This window comes from Bos javanicus, chromosome 23 (genome assembly GCF_032452875.1).
Source record: "Bos javanicus breed banteng chromosome 23, ARS-OSU_banteng_1.0, whole genome shotgun sequence".
Lineage (NCBI taxonomy): Eukaryota > Metazoa > Chordata > Mammalia > Artiodactyla > Bovidae > Bos > Bos javanicus.
In genome coordinates, this window is record NC_083890.1 from 41,033,267 (window position 1) to 41,052,755 (window position 19,489).

The window sequence follows — 19,489 nt, forward strand, 5'->3', positions numbered from 1 at the left end:
GTAGTGAGGTCATAAGTCTGTGAAATAAAGGAGCAAAGTGTAGAGGGTTCATTATGCCCTGATAAGGAGCTCAGACCCCTCAGACCAGTGGCCTAAGATTTTCTCAAAGCCCCCCAGACCCCCATGGGGCTGCCTCCAGAAGTCCTTGGTGGTGATGAGGGGATGTGTAAGGAATGGAGAAACCAGTAGGTCACTATGAATAGTCTGAATTTAATTTGTTTTTTTTGTGTTAGATTTCTATATAAAATTTCATTTGAAGGTAGGGTTCTGATTAAAAAAAGAACACTTTTGAAAATCACTGATGGTGATGAGAAATACCCCAAAATGATAAAAGTTGGTGACAAAAATCAGTATTCAGAAATCAGAGTGATGAACATGTTTTCTCCATGTCTGAACCTCACCTGGCAGCACTTTGCACTTGATATTCAGTAAAATGTTCACTGGGACTGTTTTAGGGATGTGACTTGTATGCTGTGTCTAGAAGGGTGAATTTAAATAACATACTGCCCGGTAACTCAAAAGGAATTTGTAGAAATATAAATGCACTTTCCCCTTATTCTCTTTTTTCTTATGTAAAATTGTACTGGAGTAATTTCTTTTAGCTGAGTTTCCTGTCTGTTTTAGAGACATTAGCTTTTATAATTTGATGCCTTGGACCCAGCTGACAATCTGATTCTGTATGTGGGATTGAATTTAGTGGAAAATAATAGTTAATTGTATTTTTTTTAATGCTTACAATGATATTCCGGGCAAGTTTTGTTTCTTTATGGACGATAGCCAGATCCCTACTGTTTTTCAATTTGTTTAAACGCAACAGCTTATACAACATATGTACATGTTCAGTTGAAGATAAAGGATATCATTATTTTTAGCCGATTACAAAGAAAACCACATTTTCTCTTAAATCTCTTGATATAAAGTAATTTGAACACAATTTCTGCACAAATCATTTTCAAGAGATTGGCTGTCAAGTGTATTTTTTAAAGTAGCACTCTCCTAAGAGCCAATGAGACTTTGCAAATTTAGATATATTCTAAGCCTGGGATGTGGTTGAAAATGTCAGTTTTTAAACAGCGCTTTGAGAAGTAGTTAGCTTAAAAGTGTAGCAATTCAGAGCATACAAAGAATGATTTTGAAGAGTAAAGTCTTGATACACTGGAAAGAAACTTGACAGATTCACTACAATTAAGAGACAAGCAGCTACGACTCCCACTTGTGAAAAACTTTTTCTCATCTAGCCAACTTCTGACACTGGCCTAAGAAAACCTCCGGTAAATTCTTATTCCTTTCCAGCTCCAAGTTTGTTGTATAGAAACTCTCCCAATTTCCTTATGTAGTAATAACAGATACAGAATAATAACTTTGGAGCCCACTGCCCCTAGTCTGAAGGATGAATAAATTAGATCTATGAAAAATGATCAGACTGAAATGTGTTTTTCTACAGGCCTGTGTGTATGTGCACACACATTCACGCGTAGACCCACACATTTGTTTGAGTGCACCAGTTAGAAAAAGGAGGAAAAAGTAACTTGAAACTCACTTCTCAGCTTCTCCCTCCATAACCAATATGTTTTTATCAATTCTGACTTTTTTCTATTGTGGTGGAAAGGTTTGTGAATGTGCCCTGTGCTTTGATAGACAAGGCAAACTTATGTTGCTATTGTGTCTTCTCTGCTATAAGAATCTAAATATTTAAGTATTGGTGTTTTTGCCTGATATTCTTGACTCTTGTGGTTTTCAGCTGCTTGAGCTTTGTAATCATATGTAGGCATGAGATTAAATTCACAAGTGAACCAAGTGTTTCCTCCGTGCTTGTTATTTCTATACTGCATTAAAGGTGTTTCATGGCGTGTTGCCAGTCTTATCCTACACTGGGAAAAGAGCTGCTGTTCCCCCATCATCTCTGGAAACTTTACCCAGTTATTACAGTTCGGAAGTCATGTCACACCGTCCTGAAGTCAGACATACCCCTGAGGCCCACTTCCCTTGTGTGGACACACACACTCACACACCCACACATCCTCACACACCCATGTACATACAACAGAGAAAGAGAAGTAAATCACAGAGGCAGCGCCCACTGTTATTTTCAGTGAGTACATATATCCTGCAAGGTGAATACTGGATGCAAGATGTAAAGCTGCTGTTTCCCCTGTGGGCCCTGGTACCGAATGATGTGACCACATCCGTAACTTCCACCCCCTTGAAAATTACTGAGAGAGAGGACATAAAGGATACAGACTTTTGGTTGGAAAGAATTGCACTGAAATCCCTTCTCTGCCACTTCAGATATTGTGATCTGGGGCTGTTGCTTAATCTGTCGGCATGTGATTCCCCAACAATCATGGAGAATAATAATAACGGAAGCCCTCCTTGTCTGTGGCTTTTACAAAGATTAAATGAGAGCAAATACAGAGAACTGTTTTTGTTAGTTTTAATCTGCAACTATAAAACTTGAAAAAAAATAGATGAATGTATATCCCTAACTGCCTGCAAGCAGTGGGAAGTGGCTGGAAGAGCGGGCTCTGAGACCCAGAGGAGTACGTAGCAACCCCAGGTGCCTGACTGCAGGACACTGGCTTCCCCCTGGCTTGCACATCAGAATCCTGTTGCCTGGACTGCACCCCAGATCAGTTAAGTGAAGATCTCTGCTGGGGGTTCCCAGGCAGCGGTATTTTTAGAGCTTCCTAGGTGATCTCAATGTGCAGCCAAGCTTGAGAAACGATGTTTCAGAAGGATTTGAAAGTCTCCAGTTCCCCTACAGACTGAATGGACGATGTCCAGACTGCCACAACCTATATTTCATTCTTTTGGCTTAACAAAACAAGGACTTGAGCATCATGCAAAAAGAATATTATATCTGTCCCTGATGGCTCAGACAGTAAAGAATCCACCTGTAGTGCAGGAGACCCACGTTCAATCCCTGGGTCGGGATGGTCCCCTGGAGAAGGAAATGGCTACTCACTCCAGTATTCTCCATGGATAGAGGAGCCTGGCAGGCTACCGTTCATGGGGTTGCAAAGAGTCAGACATGACTGAGCGACTAACACACAACACAACAAAACAAGGACTTGAACATCATGTTGAAAGAATATTATATCTGACTCAGTGTGAATTCACTTAAGTTCTCTGCAAGGAGCCAATATTAATAGGCAGGTATTGGGGTGGTAATAGGAACAGAGATCTCTAGATCTCTGAATCTAGAGAAGACAGAAGCAGCTCACTAGAGCTGAAGAAACAGGTGACAAATGGAATAAAAATAATGGAAAACCCAGCAATTTCAAGCTACTTGTTGCTTTTGGAAATTGGTCCTTGCCAAAGCACCATCCAAGAACTGATTGACTTCCTGGAAAGCTCAGGATTATGGCCCTAGGGAGTCAAGTTTCTTGAAAACTTGCTATATCTTCAGAATGTGGGTTGGGGAAGACAAGTTTATTCACTTACCTTCTCTGTAACCAAAAGTCAGTTAAGGAAATTTGCAAAACGACTTATTTTTTAAAGAAAAAAAAAAACTTAAAAGAATGAACTAAAATCACTCCATATTCAAATCTCTGTGACCTTTATTCAACTAGGGGTGCTGGGAAAGCTGGAAAAACACATGGGATCCATGCAAAAGAATCAAGTTAGACTCAACACCATGTGCAAAAAATTAGTCCTATTTAAGTTGTTAATCCATTTATTTAAAGTATATAACTTAGAATAAAACATAGGGATAGATCTTCGTGACTTTGGATTTGATAATGGGTTCTTAGACTAAAAACACAAGTAAAATAAGAAAATAAATTGGACTTCATAAAAAGAAAGCAAACTCATGTGAATCAAAGGACACTATGAAGAAAGTCAAGAGACAACCCACAAATGGGAGAAAATACTTGCAAATCATGTATTTGATAACAAAGTCTAGTTTCCGGAATAGATCAAGACCTCTTAGAACTGCATAACCAAAACACAACTCAATTTTAAAATGGACAAAGGACTTGAATAGACATTTCTCCAAAAGCAAAAGTGTTAGTCACTCAGTCGTGTCTGACTCTTTGCGACCCCGTGGACTGGAGCCCACCAGGCTTCTCTGTCCATGGGGTTCTCAGGCAAGAATTCGAGAGTGGGTAGCCATTCCCTTCTCCAGGGTATCATCCCGACCCAGGGATCAAACTGGGATCTCCTACACTGCAGGCAGATTCTTTATTGTCTGAGCCATGAGGGCAGCCCCATTTCTCCAACGAAGAAATACAAATGATCAATAAGCATGTTCAAAAGATGCCCAACATCTTTAGTGGCTAGAGAAATGCAAATAAAAACCACAATGAGATACCGCTGTCCATCAAGATGGCCATGATAGAAAGTTAAGAAAATAACAAATATTGGCAAGGATATAGAGAAATTGGAACCCTCATCCACTGCTTTAAAACTGTGTAGACACTATGGAAAACAGTTTGGCAGTTTCTCAAAAGGTTGCAGAATGACCGTGGCCCGGGAGTGCCACTTCTAGGTATGTACCCAAGAGAACTGAAAACAGGCGTTCAAACAAAAACATGTACGGGAATGTTCATAGCAGCATTCTTCATAATGACCAGAAAGTGGAAACAACCCAAATGTCCATCAACTGATGAATGGGTAAACAAAATATGGTATATACATGCAGTGTAGCCAATATTTAGCCAAAAAAGGAATTTAGTGCTGATCCATGTAACAACATGGATGAATCCTCAAAATGTTACGCACAGTGAAAGAAGCCAGACACCAAAGGCCATGTATTGTCTGATTCTGTTTAGATGCGATATCCAGAACAGGCAAATCCGTAGACACAGAAAGCAAGTCAGTGGTTGCCAGGGGCTGGGAGGAGGAGGGAATGGGGAGTGACTGCCTTATGGCTATTGGAGGGTGATGAAAATCTTTCGGAATTAGATCATGGTGATGGTTGCACAACAGCATGAGTGTAGTAAAAAACCACTGAATTGTTCCCTTTAAAAATGATTAAAATTGCAAATATTATGTGAATTTTACCTCAGTTAAAAACTATCTCTCTGACCCCATCTGTTCTTCAATTTTGCACTTTTGATTGTAAACCAACACCTTGGTGGTGGTGATGGTTTAGTTGCTAGGTCATGGCCGACCTCATGAACTGAAGCCCGCCAGGCTCCTCTGTCCATGGAATTTCCCAGGCAACAGTACTGGAGTGGGTTGGCTTTTCCATCTCCAGGGGATCTTCCTGACTCAGGGATTGAACCCAGGTCTCTGCCTTACAGGCAGTTTCTTTACCAACTGAGCTACCTGGGAAGCCCAAATCTGGTAGCCCAAGCTTAGCTGTTACTGAAGGGTCTTTTTCCATCAGTTATCCTTTGTAATTCTGCTCTCATCCTATACTTTTCCCCCTCCAATGTCAGCTTCTGCAGGGACCAGAACACTGGTCTTCACTTCTTACCAGGATCTCATTCATCACTCCTCAAGCTCTGGTCCCCAGCAGAGCCAGTAGAAATACAGCAGCCATGTACAAGGTTCCTCTGCCGATTCCACACTCCACCTGGGAAGTTCTGCATCTGCTCACCCCCACCCGGCAGCTCGGGTGCCTCCTGCTTTGCCCATGAGGCCTTCCAGTTTCCAAAACTGGAAACTAGGTTTCAATGGACTCATCCCCCACAGCATCGCCACAGAATGTAAGCTCTTAGGGACAGATGGGAAAACCCTCATAACCTTTCCTGGCAGGCCCTTGGTGACTCCTGCAAGCTCAGTACAGTGAAAGTCACAGGTAGGAAAATGTAAATTTGTATGAGAAAATCTAAGGCTGTTACTCACAGAGCTTAAATCCTTTTCATTCTAGATAATAGCTCTGATAGCCTTGGAGGTTGATCTCAGAGCTTATAGAGTGGTCTAAAAGTGGAAGGAAGCTGTATTCAACATTCTCTTAATTTCTTTCTCCCCCTTTCCTCCCCTCCCCACATTCTTTTTCTGCTGGGGTCAGCAGAAATGGGAATCTTTCTTTTTTTTTTCCTTTCTAGATCAGTATTATTATGATTCTGATTATACTGAAAGACCTGTATGGGAGGAATGCTGCGATCTGAATTAAAAATAGCATTTTCTGTCCTCCCACACACAGCACTTGAGTGCTCTGAATGCCTTTTATAAATGCAGACTTTCTGCCTGGCTAGATAAAAGAAGCTGTCACTTCATTTCCATAACGAAGTCATTCCCAGGAGAATTCCATTGTTTTAGCAATAGAATTTTTGTAAAAGGCCTCTTATTTTGCCTGAAAAAGGTAACAAAAATGAACTTCGGAGAGCTCATTCGACAAAACAATTAAGGAGCGAGAGATTTTTCTCCTCTTTTGATATGTGAGGAGTTCTAAGTGTGAGAATCCCCTGAGCCATGGTATTAGGATAAACCCATAAACCTGGCAGATGAAGGTGGTGGGAGAATGTTACTTTTTCTTCTAGAAGGAGTGGAGGTGCACCACTCCCTAGCATGTGGGTTCCAGAGGCGTGTGTCCAAGTGTTGTTAATTCTTTATTTTTTAATATTTGTTATTTATTTTATCTGGCCGTGCCAGGTCTTAGTTATGACACGCGGGATCTTTAGTTGTGGCATGTGGGATCTAGTTCCCTGCTGCTGCTAAGTCGCTTCAGTCGTGTCCGACTCTGTGCGACCCCATAGATGGCAGCCTACCAGGCTCCCCGTCCCTGGGATTCTCCAGGCAAGAACACTGGAGTGGGGTGCCATTGCCTTCTCCGAGGCCAGGGATCAAACCCAGGACCCTCCCTGCACTGGGAGCCCAGAGTCTTAGCCACTGGACCACCAGGGATGTCCCCAGGTGTTGCTACTTCTAAAGAGTTTTAAGTATTTGTTTTTAAAGAGATGTAGGACACTTTGGAGAGGCAGTGGCAACCAACTCCAGTACTCCTGCCTGGAAAATCCCATGGATGGAGGAGCCTGGTGGGCTGCAGTCCATGGGGTCACGAAGAGTCAGACACGACTGAGCAACTTCACTTTCACTTTTCACTTTCATGCATTGGAGAAGGAAATGGCAACCCTCTCCAGTGTTCTTGCCTGGAGAATCCCAGGGACGGGGGAGCCTGGAGGGTTGCCGTCTATGGGGTCGCACAGAGTCGGACACGGCTGAAGCGACTTAGCAGCAGCAGCAGCAGGACACTTTTAAGATGCTCATTATATATGGAAATTCCTTGTAGTTTTTCATAAAATGTGGTCATCTGGTATAGGACTCTGAAAGCCAACTGTGGCTGTATCTTGCTGGGGTTGCTGGGGTCCTGTTGCTTAGAAAAGAATAGTTGATGTTGCCCTTTATTTGACATTGTAGCAAGTGGAATTGTCACTGAGTCCAAGCTCCTAGTGCTCCCTAGGCAACAGGCCAATAAATTCAGACATGAGTTGTTGGGGAAAGGAGTAGTTACTTTGATATTCAGAGAACTGGCAGATGGAGAGGATGGTGGACTCCTGTCCCAAAGAAGCATCTTGACTGAGTTAGAATTCAGACTTCTTTTACACTAAAAAGGGAGGAAGTAAAGTCAAACATTTCCTGGTTTAGGTCAGCCTCTGGAGGGGAGGTGTTAATTTTGTGCTTTCTGTAGTCATTCACAGGAGGACCTGGTCTGGCTGTTTCATGTAGCTAAACAAAAGTTATCTTAGCTAAATACTCATTACCTGGGAGGCAGGATTCTCTGGGGTGGCCCATTAGGTATATTTTAAGCTTATAGGCAACACATCTTTAGTGATTTACTTGTAGTAAAACATAAAGGTTCTTCCTGGATGGACCTAGAGATTGTCATTCTGATGGAAGTAAGTCAGACAGAGAAGGGGAAACATCATATGGCCTCAGTTATACGTGGACTCTAAAAAGACATGATACAAATGTACTTATTTACACAACAGAAACAGACTCATTTAGAGAATAAACTTATGGTTGGCAGGGAAGGGGGAAGGATGGAGGGAAGGGATAGTTAGGGAGTTTGGAATGGACCTATATACACTGCTGTATTTAAAATGGATAACCAACAAAGACCTCCTGTATAACACAGGGAACTCTGTTCCTTGTTATATGAAAACCTGGATGGGAGGGGAGTTTGGAAGAGAGTAGATACATATATATATATATATATGTGTGTGTGTGTATGTATGGCTGAATCCCTTTGCTGTCCACCTGAAACTATCACAACATTGCTAATCAGCTATACCCCAATACAAAATGAAAAGTGTTTTAAAAAAATACAAAGGTCCTTCCCAGTTACAGCATAGGAGGTACTTTGTTATACAACATTACTCGTAACTAGTTGAAGCAGGCATGTGTCTGTGTGTGCATGCTTTTTCCTACCCTCCACGCAACAAATCTTTCCTCCAAATCCCGTATCAAATCTTCAACTCCATGTTAATAAAAAGAAAAGGATAATTGTGTTTATTGGTACTTTCTTGGCACCAAGTAACCCACATCAAAGTCTACCAGCCTTTGGTGTTTCAACAGGTAATCCCCAGATTTAATGCCAAGTGGCATTTCTGTTCCATGGTGTCTCAGATGAAACCACTGAAATCTCAGTTTTAAGCTAGCATAGTTTAATTAAGCTTCCTCCCAAAGAAGAGGTTTTCAACAGTGTCTTTGTCAAGAAGTACCTCTGTTCTGATTGCATCAGAGACTTGTGAAAAAAAGAGGTTAATATATAGTCATTGTATCTCTTGGCTTTTAATTTAAGAAAATGGACAAAAAGTAGGCAAAGGAGGTTGATTTTAATGTAATTATGGAAATCCTATTGATCCAAACATTATGCAAAGTTGGATAGTTAAACTTGCTGATTTTGAATTTGGGGAAATAATTCTGTTTCACAAAAAAAGTCTTTAAATAGCCTTTAATCATGTAACAATACCACAACTTTTATTGGTTTATTTTTTACTTTTTATTCTATATTGAGGTATAGCCTATTAACAAATACAATGAAGGGACTCAGCCATATGTAGACGTGTATCCAAAGCATGGTTGGAGGTCCTAGTTGGAACTTTGCTTTTGCGTAAAAACATTTCATTAAATGAAATTAAATGAAAAGGAAGTCATGGCTTTGATAGGGTGCTTCTAAAATTTTAATACCTGTGGTGAATTCTGTTCCTTGTTTCTGTCCTAAAGGATGGGGCTGGAGAGTGTATGCAAATTCTGTCTTGTCATTTTACTATGACTTACCATTTGGTGTTTTTAGAAGTCAGGCCAGATAAAATAGTTGACGGTACTATCTTACTACTCTTAATGTTATGGTGAGAAGAGAATGAGAGCAACATCTTGGAATTTTTTTTCTTGAGATTTTTACTGATTTTGTTATTAAAAGGAGAGAATTTGTTATTAAATATTAATATTTATTAAATAATATTTGTTATTAAAATAGAGCAGAAACAGAAAGAAATGTAAAGCCAGGGGGAACTCTTCACAATAGCTACTCAGGGACCGTAACAGCTCATAGTTTCTGAAAAAAGTGAAGGTGAAAGTTGCTCAGTCGTGTCTGACTCTTTGCAACCCCATGGACTATACAGTCCAAGGAATTCTCCAGGCCAGAATACTGGAGTGGGTAGCCTTTCCCTTTTCCAGAGGATCTTCCCAACCCAGGGATCAAACCCAGGTCTCCCTTATTGCAGGCAGATTCTTTACCAGCTGAGCCACAAGGGAAGCCCAGGAATACTGGAGTGGGTAGCCTATTCCTTCTCCAGTGGATCTTCCTGACCCAGGAATCTAGCTGGGGTCTCCTGCGTTGCTTGCAGATTCTTTACCAGTTAAGCTACCAGGGAAGCCCATGGTTTATAAATGGTTATAAGTGATCAAGACATGAAACAGGTTCTGTCCCTGCCTTTGCCATTTTTATCAGGCACTTTTGCAGCATGCACCCAGACTTCTCACTGACCTTCTCCAGCAGGTGTGAATAGAACCCTCCTCCTGGGAGAAGGTGTGTGATGACTCTTGGCAGCCTGAAAGGGACCTGCAACCCAGGGGGTGCGGAGCCGTAGTATGGTCTTTAAGTGTCTTCATCTAGATTGTTCTGTCTCCTGGGCCACAGTGCCTTCTGTTGGGTCTTAGCAACCCCCTTTGAAAGCAGAGTATTAGACAAATAAGGTTGGGGAGGAATTGTCAATAAGGAGCACATGCCATCTTGATCTTTAAAATCCTAATTTCCTTGAGACATCATTCTATGGCTGTTCAGTGAAGATTATGTATTTCTCATATTTTTTTTGCCTTTACTTCTTGATATGCAGACATACGTTTCTCTGGATGCATAATTGTATTTCTCAATAAACTTTGCTTTATAACAGTACAGAGATATAACCAGCATACAAATACAGACACCTGCCAGGTCTGTATGTGTGTGGATAGAGCCTTACCTTTTGTGATAAGCTGTGCTAATCCTAGGAAACAGTGGCATGGATCAAGATGAGTTTTTTGGCTCTTTTCTAAGTTTCATCGTGGGTTTTTTCCCAGCATGTTTCTCTCTCTGATTATGTGTCCTTTCGGCGGATGCTAATTTTAGTTTTCATTACCTAAGCACCAGCCAGATAATATCAGGGAGATTGTCCACAAGATATTGCCTGCTAGATATTCATGGACTGCCAGTTTGGAAAAGGATTTTACAATGGATAAGTCAAACAAATTATTGATTGGTTGATTGAAAAGGATGGCATGATGTGATGAATGAGTCATATTCTTCAGAATACCCTAGGTTTGAGCTACAATCAGCTCCCTGTAGTTCTACTTGAAATCTGACTGGACGCCTATACTCTCGGGGAAGTTCTGTTGCTGTCCCTGGGGAAGGGGAGCATTGGGGGTCCCCCACGACCGCCATAGATGCTCCTTTGTGAGCAGGGTGCAGACAGAAGCTCTGGACCTGCTAGTCTGAGCTTACCCAGAAGAGGCATTTCTGAACTCTGTAGTCAGTAGCTGTTCCTCTTCTTCCCTCAGGATGAAAATACCAAGAGAGTCCGCCTTTAGTCCTGAGTTGGAAAAAGAGGCTCTGTGGTTGATTGACAGAGCAGTTTCCATATTGGTTCATGTCGTGACTTTTCTCCAAGTCAACCAGAAAGGAGCTCACAGATTGAGGAGACTTGAGGACATGTCAGAGGAAAAGAAAAATGCCACATTCTCAGTTAAGTCACCCAGTATGTGTCAAAGGCTTACCATTGGCAAAGGCATTAGCCTACCCACCTTCTTAGAGTTCACTACAATCTGTCTAGAGAAATGGTGCCTGTTTGAGGATAAAGAATAAAATGGCTAGTATCCTCAGGAAAAGAAATCAAAACCATAGGAGTTCTCCTCCAAAACCAAACAAAAAATACTTCTGATGGAGAAAGTTGTAGCACAGGAGGATGTAAAGGAAAAAGTGATGGAAGAAGTAGGACTTGAGTGGGTCTTGGTAGGTATGCCTTGGATTCTCACTTGCAGGTTGTAAGACTGAGACCCTCACTCTAATGCTGGTGATGGGATGAGCATCACACTTGGCTCCTGGTGTCCATCTCGAGTTTCTTGCCACACGAAGTTTCCCCCTCTCCCTCAGTGTGATCTTTCGTGGTTTGAATCTCATTGCTGGAAGAGCCTGTTCTTTTGAAGGGCTCTCCTGATTAGGTCAGGCCCACCAAGGACGGGCTTTCTGTTTTAAGGTCAGTTGATTTAGGGCCTTAATTTTATTTGCAAAATCCTTCACAGCAGCACCACCCAGATTGTGTTTGATTAAATAACTAGGAGAGGGTACATGTGCACTAGGGGGCCAGGCAGTCTTGAGGGCTACTTCTGAATTTTGTCTGTCACAGCACAACTAAAACATCCAGGGATGGATCTGACTTTTGGCGTGGCCACATCCAAGGTAACTCACTATCACCAGGACTCAACCTCGTTCCATACTGCAGAGCTTCATCCTCATGTGGGCTTCACTGGTGGTAAAAACAGCTCTGTGAGTAGACCATGTTTCCTGATTCCTCTTAGTTCCAGTCAGTCGGAGAGGGCCTTTGGTTCATGCCCATCCCTACCTAGATCCAGTCGTCATCACAAGAGGGATATGTATTCTGATTCTCCAAGCCTAGATCACATGCCTGTCTTTTTATTTATTTAAAATTTATTAAAGTATAGTTGATTCACAGTGTTAATTTTCTGCTGTATGGCAAAGTGACTCAGTTGTACATATATGTACATTCTTTTTATACACATATTCCAGGCCAGAATACTGGAGTGAGCAGCCTTTCCCTTCTCCAGGGGATCTTCCCAACCTAGGAATTGAACCCAGGTCTCCTGCATTGCAGGTGGATTCTTTACCAACTGAGCTATCAGAGAAGCCCAAGAATACTGGAGTGGGTAGCCTATCCCTTCTCCAGCAGATCTTCTCAACCCAGGAATCGAACTGGGGTCTCCTGCATTGCAGGTGGATTCTTAACTGAGCTATCAGGGATGCCCATAGTTGAGTCACAGTGTTGTAATTTTCTGCTGTATGGCAAAGTGACTCAGTTGTACATATATGTATATTCTTTTTAATATTCTTTCCCATTATGATTTATCACAGGATATTGAATATAGTTCCCTGTGCTATACAATAGAACCTTGTTGTTTATCCTGTATATGATAGTTTGCATATGCCCATCTCTGGACCCCGGAGAAGGCAATGGCACCCCGCTCCAGTACTCTTGCCTGGAAAATCCCACGGATGGAGGAGCCTGGTGGGCTGCAGTCCATGGGGTCGCTAAGAGTCGGACATGACTGAGCAACTTCACTTTCACTTTTCATTTTCATGCATTGGAGGAGGAAATGGCAACCCACTCCAGTGTTCTTGCCTAGAGAATCTCAAGGACAGGGGAGCCTGGTGGGCTGCCCTCTATGGGGTCGCACAGAGTCGGACACGACTGAAGTGACTTAGCATAGCATAGCATAGCATCTCTGGACCCAAGGCATGACGTTGACCAAGCCCAAATAACAAAGAAAGTGAGGTAAAGGTCGTATTCTAGAAAGATTGCTGTTTAGGAAAAGTTCTAGTCCTAAATAAAATGAAATTTTACGGAACTCCTTTATCAAGCATTATAAGAAAGTCAATCAGGAAAAGGCCACTACATTTAGAAGACAGGAAAACATTCCTGACCTTTAAAAGAGAAGTTTACTTTTTAAAGTGTTGAAATCAAACTCTACGGGTTTAAGAGGTACCTGATGAAATACAGTGTGGAATTTATACTACACTTTAACATGTTTTATGGTGAATAGGGGAGAAGTGACAGCCATTTGGAAATGTATCAAAGTCTGGGGATGATTGAGTGTGTTTGTAAGCTGTGAAGAAGTTTTTGGTAGAGAGAAGACTGAAGGAGAGACAGAGGGCAAAATTGACCCCAACAGGACCTGAGCCAGTAGGAGACAAAGAGCCCCCAAAATTTTCCCAGATTTTAAAGTGGTATGGGATTTTGGGGTGGTTTGGTCATTTGTCACTTCTGTGGAATAAACAGGTATCATTCCTTCCAACGTAATCATCTTATAGTGATACTAAACCAATCCTTAGTCTCTGTCCGGCTATGTAATTGACAGAAAGACTTAGGCTTAGAGTAGTGATTCTCAAAGCCTGGTCCTTGGACCAGCAGCATTAACATTACCTGGGAACTTGGTAAACATGCAGGTTCTCTGGCCTCACCCCAGACCTACTGGATCAGAAATTTGGAGAGTGGGACCCAGAGACACAGTTTCACAAGCTCTCCGGGTGTTTCTGATAGCACTTCAAGTCTGAGAACCACTGCCTCAGAGCGTGCTCATCTCTCCTTCATATACCACGAGGGTTTCCATAACGATGGCTTTTGAGAAGCTAGGAAAATCGAGGATAAAGGCTCCTGGTGGTGGGGGAGGGGACTGCACGTCTTGAAAGGCGATGGCAACTGTTCAAAAGCCATTAGTGACTAAAAATAGAATAGACTTGAATAGAAGAGAGAAGGGTACGTTATAATTTAATTGTTCTCAGGTTCACGCAGTGCTTTCATTTTGATGACAGGCACAGAGGACCTCCCAAGTCCCTCCCTGGAGGACAGAGTGAGAAGGGTTGACATTATAGCTGAGAGTGGTGCTTCCTTTGGCGTAAGGATGAAGTCGTAGAACCGGTTTTGGATATGGATTGTTTAATTTAAATTCAGGCTCTTCTCGACACTCCTAGGAGGCTGCAGAAGAAGGGCATGGCAAGGTTTCTTTCATCGAGGAGCTTATAAACTTTCTGAGCCTTTCAAGACTTAAATCAATCCACTGGACTATAAAAAGACAATATACCAAAGTGCTGAATTGAAGAGAACCCGCGGTAGAGGCTGTAAGTGCTGTGGGCAGTCAGGAGAAGGAGAAATTGACATTGTGTCATTTTCATCTCTGGACAGAGGATGAAACTGTCAGCCTGGCGTAATTTCCCAGGTCTCATGGCAGAGTTTTAGACAACTTGGCAACTTTTTCTTCTTGCTCATTGTTTTCTTCCCGAATCTGTGAAAGCTTGTCAGAACTACTGAGTCAAAGTAAAGGTTTATATTTCATGACTTTGAACTTGAGAGAATGTTGATATTTGGGTTTATAGGAAAAACCAAATGTGTAGGAGATACTACATTTTCTCTGGTGTCTTTAGTGAAAAGAGACTCAAACAGAAGTTTGACTTACTCGTTTCAAACAGACTTTCAAACTCACTCCATTCATGGAAGAACATGAATGAGCCTGTCTGAGGATACCTTCATTGTGTAGATGAAGAAAGCAAATTACTGATTTTCCTTAGTGAAAAAATTAAGCAGTACCAGTTCTGCGATGGTAGGGAACAAGAAAACAGTTCAGATAAACACAATATTTCTGAGGCTTTTTGTTTTTATACACCATGCAGTTCTGGGATGGTAGGGAACAAGAAGACAGTTCAGACGGACACAGTATTTCCAAGGCTTTTTATTTCTATAAACCATGCTGCTTACCTGGGTAAATAAACAGATACCAAACCGAGAACCAAAAGAGAAGGCACTCAGACACTCTAGAAAGTGGGCAAAAATGCCATTTCAGTCCAGGAAAGAAATAATAAAGACGTTGTAATAGTCAAGAGGAAGCCAGCCAGTTTGGAACCTAATAGAAGGTAGTCAGAAGTGTTTTGTTTTGTTTTAAGAAGTTCACATGTAATGTGATCTGATTTTAGCCCTTTGCGGGGTAGTTTCTTAACTCCAGCTGTGGCATGTGGGTATGAAGAGGGAGCTTCACTTTACTTCATTGTGATAATGGGGTTATTTATGATGCCTTAGGAATCCACATTAAGTATGATATCTGTACTGAATGATGTTCCCCTAGCAAAAATTGCTAGCGTTTGTTGCTCTGATGGCCCAATAGTTGAAAAGAAGAATCGTTTCCTGTTTCAAGGTATTGAGAACGGTTCTGTTGATCATCTTTTGATCAAGGAGACTCATTTGAAATAGCCTGGGGGGAAAAGGATGAAATAACAGAACCTAATAGTACAGGTCTAGTGAGATCGCATAATGCAGAGGCTGTTTCCTCTGCCTAGAAATGTGATGCCGGGTAATTCTTGCTCATCTTTTTCTTCCCTGTTTAAATGTTGTTTTTGTAAGACAGATCCTCCTTCTAAGTGACATAACCCGTTATAGGGTGATTGCAAATTGCAGTGTTTATTTGTCCTTCTTGATGTCTATCTGATTTTAAAATTTTATGCATATGTTAAAAATAACATACTCTGATTTTTTAACATCTGTTCCGCTTGAGGCAATGAGGTCCTTAAAGGCCTGGTCCTTTGTCTGTTTTGTTCACTGTTGTGAACAAAGAACCTGTTGGGTATAGTAAGCTCCAAGTAAAAAATGTGTCCCGTGAATGAATGAATAAGAAAGCACTTTGTACACGTGAAACTAATTCAATGTTTTATGTCAATTACAACCTCTATTTTAGAAGAAAGAAAGCACTTTGTAAACTGAATTCACTATAAAAGTCATGGTTAAGTATTTTCATAGAAGACACCTCCTTTCTCTCTTTAATCCTCACTTTTTTCTCTCCAATTTTTTACTTCTTTAAAGGTGTGCTTGTCAGTGTTTTGCCAGTTCCAAACCTAAGATTTGGTATTATTCGTTCTTGCCTTTTTTTTTAAAGATAAGAGATCACATTTTTCCCTCAAAAATATTCTTTACCAACCACGCTAATGCTGGGATTCCAATTTTTGTTCAGTGTGCACTTATGACTTTGAAAGGAAAACATGGCTGGTACTTGTGAATGATTTATTTGGGAAGCAAACAAGATTCTAGAGTAGTATTTAACTTCTATTTCTTGTCATCCCCAAAGCCACTCTCATACGTCACTCTCTGCAAAAGTACACACGTCAAAATACCTTGAATAATATTGGCCTAGGAGAAGTTGCTCCTGGCCCTGTCTTACAGAAGGGCGGTTGAGGTGAGGGTGGGGGGGGGGTGGGAGGGGGAGGCAAGAAATCTAGATTCAAGAAATAATTAATGAGATACTGAGAGTAAACTCAGGTCTTTTCTTTAAAAGCAGCAAACAAACAAAAATCACCCAGCCCTTTCCCAGAAGGGCCTCCACGTGCCACTTCTTTTTTTTCTTTTTTAGATCCTCATTTCTTTTCTTATTTTTTATTTAAGGATAATTGCTTTACAGAATTTTGTTGTTTTCTGTCAAACCTCAACATGAATCAGCCATAGGTATACATATGTCCCCTCCCTTTTGAACCTCCCTCCCATCTCCCGCCCCATGGCACCCCTCTAGATTGATACAATGCCCCTTTTTGAGTTTCTTGAACCATACAGCAAATCCCCATTGTCTGTCTGTTTTACATATGGCAATTTAAGTTTCCATGTTCCTCTTGCCATACATCTGACCCTCTCCTCCCCTCTCCCCATGTCCATAAAGTCTATCCTCTGTCTTTTTCTCCATTGCTGCCCTGAAAATAAATTCTTGAGTACATTTTTCTAGATTCCATATATATGTGTTAGAATATGATATTTATCTTTCTTTCTGACTCACTTCACTTTGTATAATAGGTTCTAGGTTCATCCACCTCATCAGAACTGACTCAAATGTGTTCCTTTTATGGCCGAGTAACATTACATTGTGTATATGTACCACAGCTTCTTTATCCATTCATCTGTCGATGGACATCTAGGTTGCTTCCATGTTCTAGCTATTGTAAATTGTGCTGCAATGAACAATGGGATACACCTGTCTTTTCAATTTTGGTTTCCTCAGGGTATATGCCTAGGAGTGGGATTGCTGGGTAATATGGTAGTTTTATTCCTAGTTTTTTAAGGAATCTCCATACTGTCGTCCACAGTGGCTGTGTCAATTTGCATTCCCATCAACAGTGCAAGAGTGTTCCCTTTTCTTCTCACCGTCTCCAGCATTTATTGTTTGTAGACTTTTTGATGATGGCCATTCTGACTGGTGTGTGGTGATATCTCATTGTAGTTTTGATTTGCATTTCTCTAATAATGAGCGATGTTGAGCATCTTTTCATGTGTTTGTTAACCACCTGTATGTCTTCTTTGGAGAAATGTCTGTTTTGGTCTTTTTCCCACTTTTTGATTGGGTTGTTTGTTTTTCTGGTATTGAGTTATATGAGATGCTTGTATATTTTGGAGATTAATCCTTTGTCAGTTGTTTCATTTGATATTATTTTCTCCCATTCTGAGGGTTGTCTTTTCAGCTTGCTGATAGTTTCCTTTGCTGTGCAAAAGCTTTTAAGTGTAATCACGTCCCGTTTGTTTACTTTTGTTTTTATTTCCGTTACTCCAGGAGGTGGGTCATAGAGGATCTTGCTTTGATTTATGTCATCGAGTGTTCTGCCTATTTTTTCCTCTAAGAGTTTTATAGTTTCTGGTCTTACGTTTAGGACTTTAATCCATTTTGAGTTTATCTTTGTGTGTGGTGTTAGGAAGTATTCTAATTTCATTCTTTTACATGTGGCTGCCCAGTGTTCCCAGCACCATTTATTGAAGAGGCTTCAATATTGAAGAGGTTTAATTTTGTACAGCTTTTGCACAGCAAAGGAAACTATAAGCAAGGTAAAAAGACAACCCTCAGAATAGGAGAAAATAATAGCAAGTGAAACAACTGACAAAGGATTAATTTCCAAAATTAATTGTATATTCTTTCCTCCTTTGTGCCTGGGTTTATTTCTGGGCTTTCTGTCTTGTTCCATTGGTCTATATTTCTGTTTTTGTGCCAGTACCATACTGTCTTGATGACTGTAGCTTTGTAGTATAATCTGAAGTCAGAAAGGTTGATTCCTCCAGCTCCATTCTTCTTTCTCAAGACTGCTTTGGCTATTCAGAGTCTTCTGTGTTTCCATATGAACTGTGAAATTTTTTGTTGTAGTTCTGTGAAAAATGTCATTGGTAATTTGATAGAGGTTGCATTGAATCTGTAGATAGCATTTGGTAGTATAGTCATTTTCACAATATTGATTCTTCCTACCCAAGAACATGGATATCTCTCCATCTGTTTTATGTCATCATTGATTTCTTTCATTAGTGTCTTACAATTTTCTGTGTACAGGTCTTTGGTCTCTTTAGGTAAGTTTATTCCTAGATATTTAATTCTTTTTGTTGCAATGGTGAATGGGATTTATTCCTTAATTTCTCTTTCTGATTTTTCATTGTTAGTATATAGAAATGTAAGTGATTTCTGTGTATTAGTTTTGTATCCTGCAACCTTGCTAAATTCACTGATTAGCTCTAGTAATTTTCTGATTCTATCTTTAGAGTTTTCTATGTACAGTATCATATCATCTACCAACAGTGAGAGCTTTACTTCTTCTTTTCCAATCTGGATTCCTTTTATTTCTTTTTCTTCTCTGATTGCTGTAGCTAGGACTTCCAAAACTATGTTGAATAATAGTGGTGAGAGTGGACACCCTTGTCTTGTTCCTGATCTTAGAGGGAGTGCTTTCAGTTTTTCACCATTGAGAATAATGTTTGCTGTAGGCTTATCATATGTGGCCTTTACTATGTTGAGGTAGGTTCCTTCTATGCCCATTTTTTTTTAAGAGATTTTGTTGTAAATGGGTGCTGAATTTTGTCAAAGGCTTTTTCTGCATCTATTGAGATGATCATATGGTTTCTATCTTTCAGCTTCTTAATATGGTGTATCCCATTGACTGGTTTGCATATATTGAAGAATCCTTGCATTCCTGGAATAAACCCAACTTGATCATGGTGTATGTGCTTTTTGATGTGTTGCTAAATTCTGTTTGCTAAAATTCTGTTGAGGATTTTTGCATCTATGTTCATCAGTGATATTGGCCTGTAGTTTTCTTTTTTTGTGTTGTCTTTGGTTTTGGTATCAGGATGATGGTGGCCTTGTAGAATGAGTTTGGAAGTGTTTCCTTCCTCTGCAATTTTTTGAAAGAGTTTTAGAAGGATATGCGTTAGCTCTTCTCTAAATGTTTGATAAAATTCTCCTGTGAAGCCATCTGGTTCTGGGCTCTTTTTGGGGGGAGATTTTTGATCACAGCTTCAATTTCAATGCTTGTAATTGGGGTCATAAT

General features: G+C 40.7%; 1 protein-coding gene across 23 annotated transcripts in view; it reads left to right on the plus strand.

Moving 5' to 3' along the window:
* The window catches only part of ATXN1 (ataxin 1), a 421,040-nt gene that overhangs the window by 249,622 nt on the left and 151,929 nt on the right, over positions 1 to 19,489 (plus strand). For 2 of the 23 annotated variants that reach the window (XM_061398796.1, XM_061398795.1), the window contains one exon: positions 19,074 to 19,157. The exons of the other annotated variants lie outside the window; for them this stretch is intronic. The gene's annotated coding sequence lies outside the window, so the exon portion shown is untranslated. The remainder of the gene's footprint in view (positions 1 to 19,073; positions 19,158 to 19,489) is intronic. 23 annotated transcript variants of the gene reach the window in all.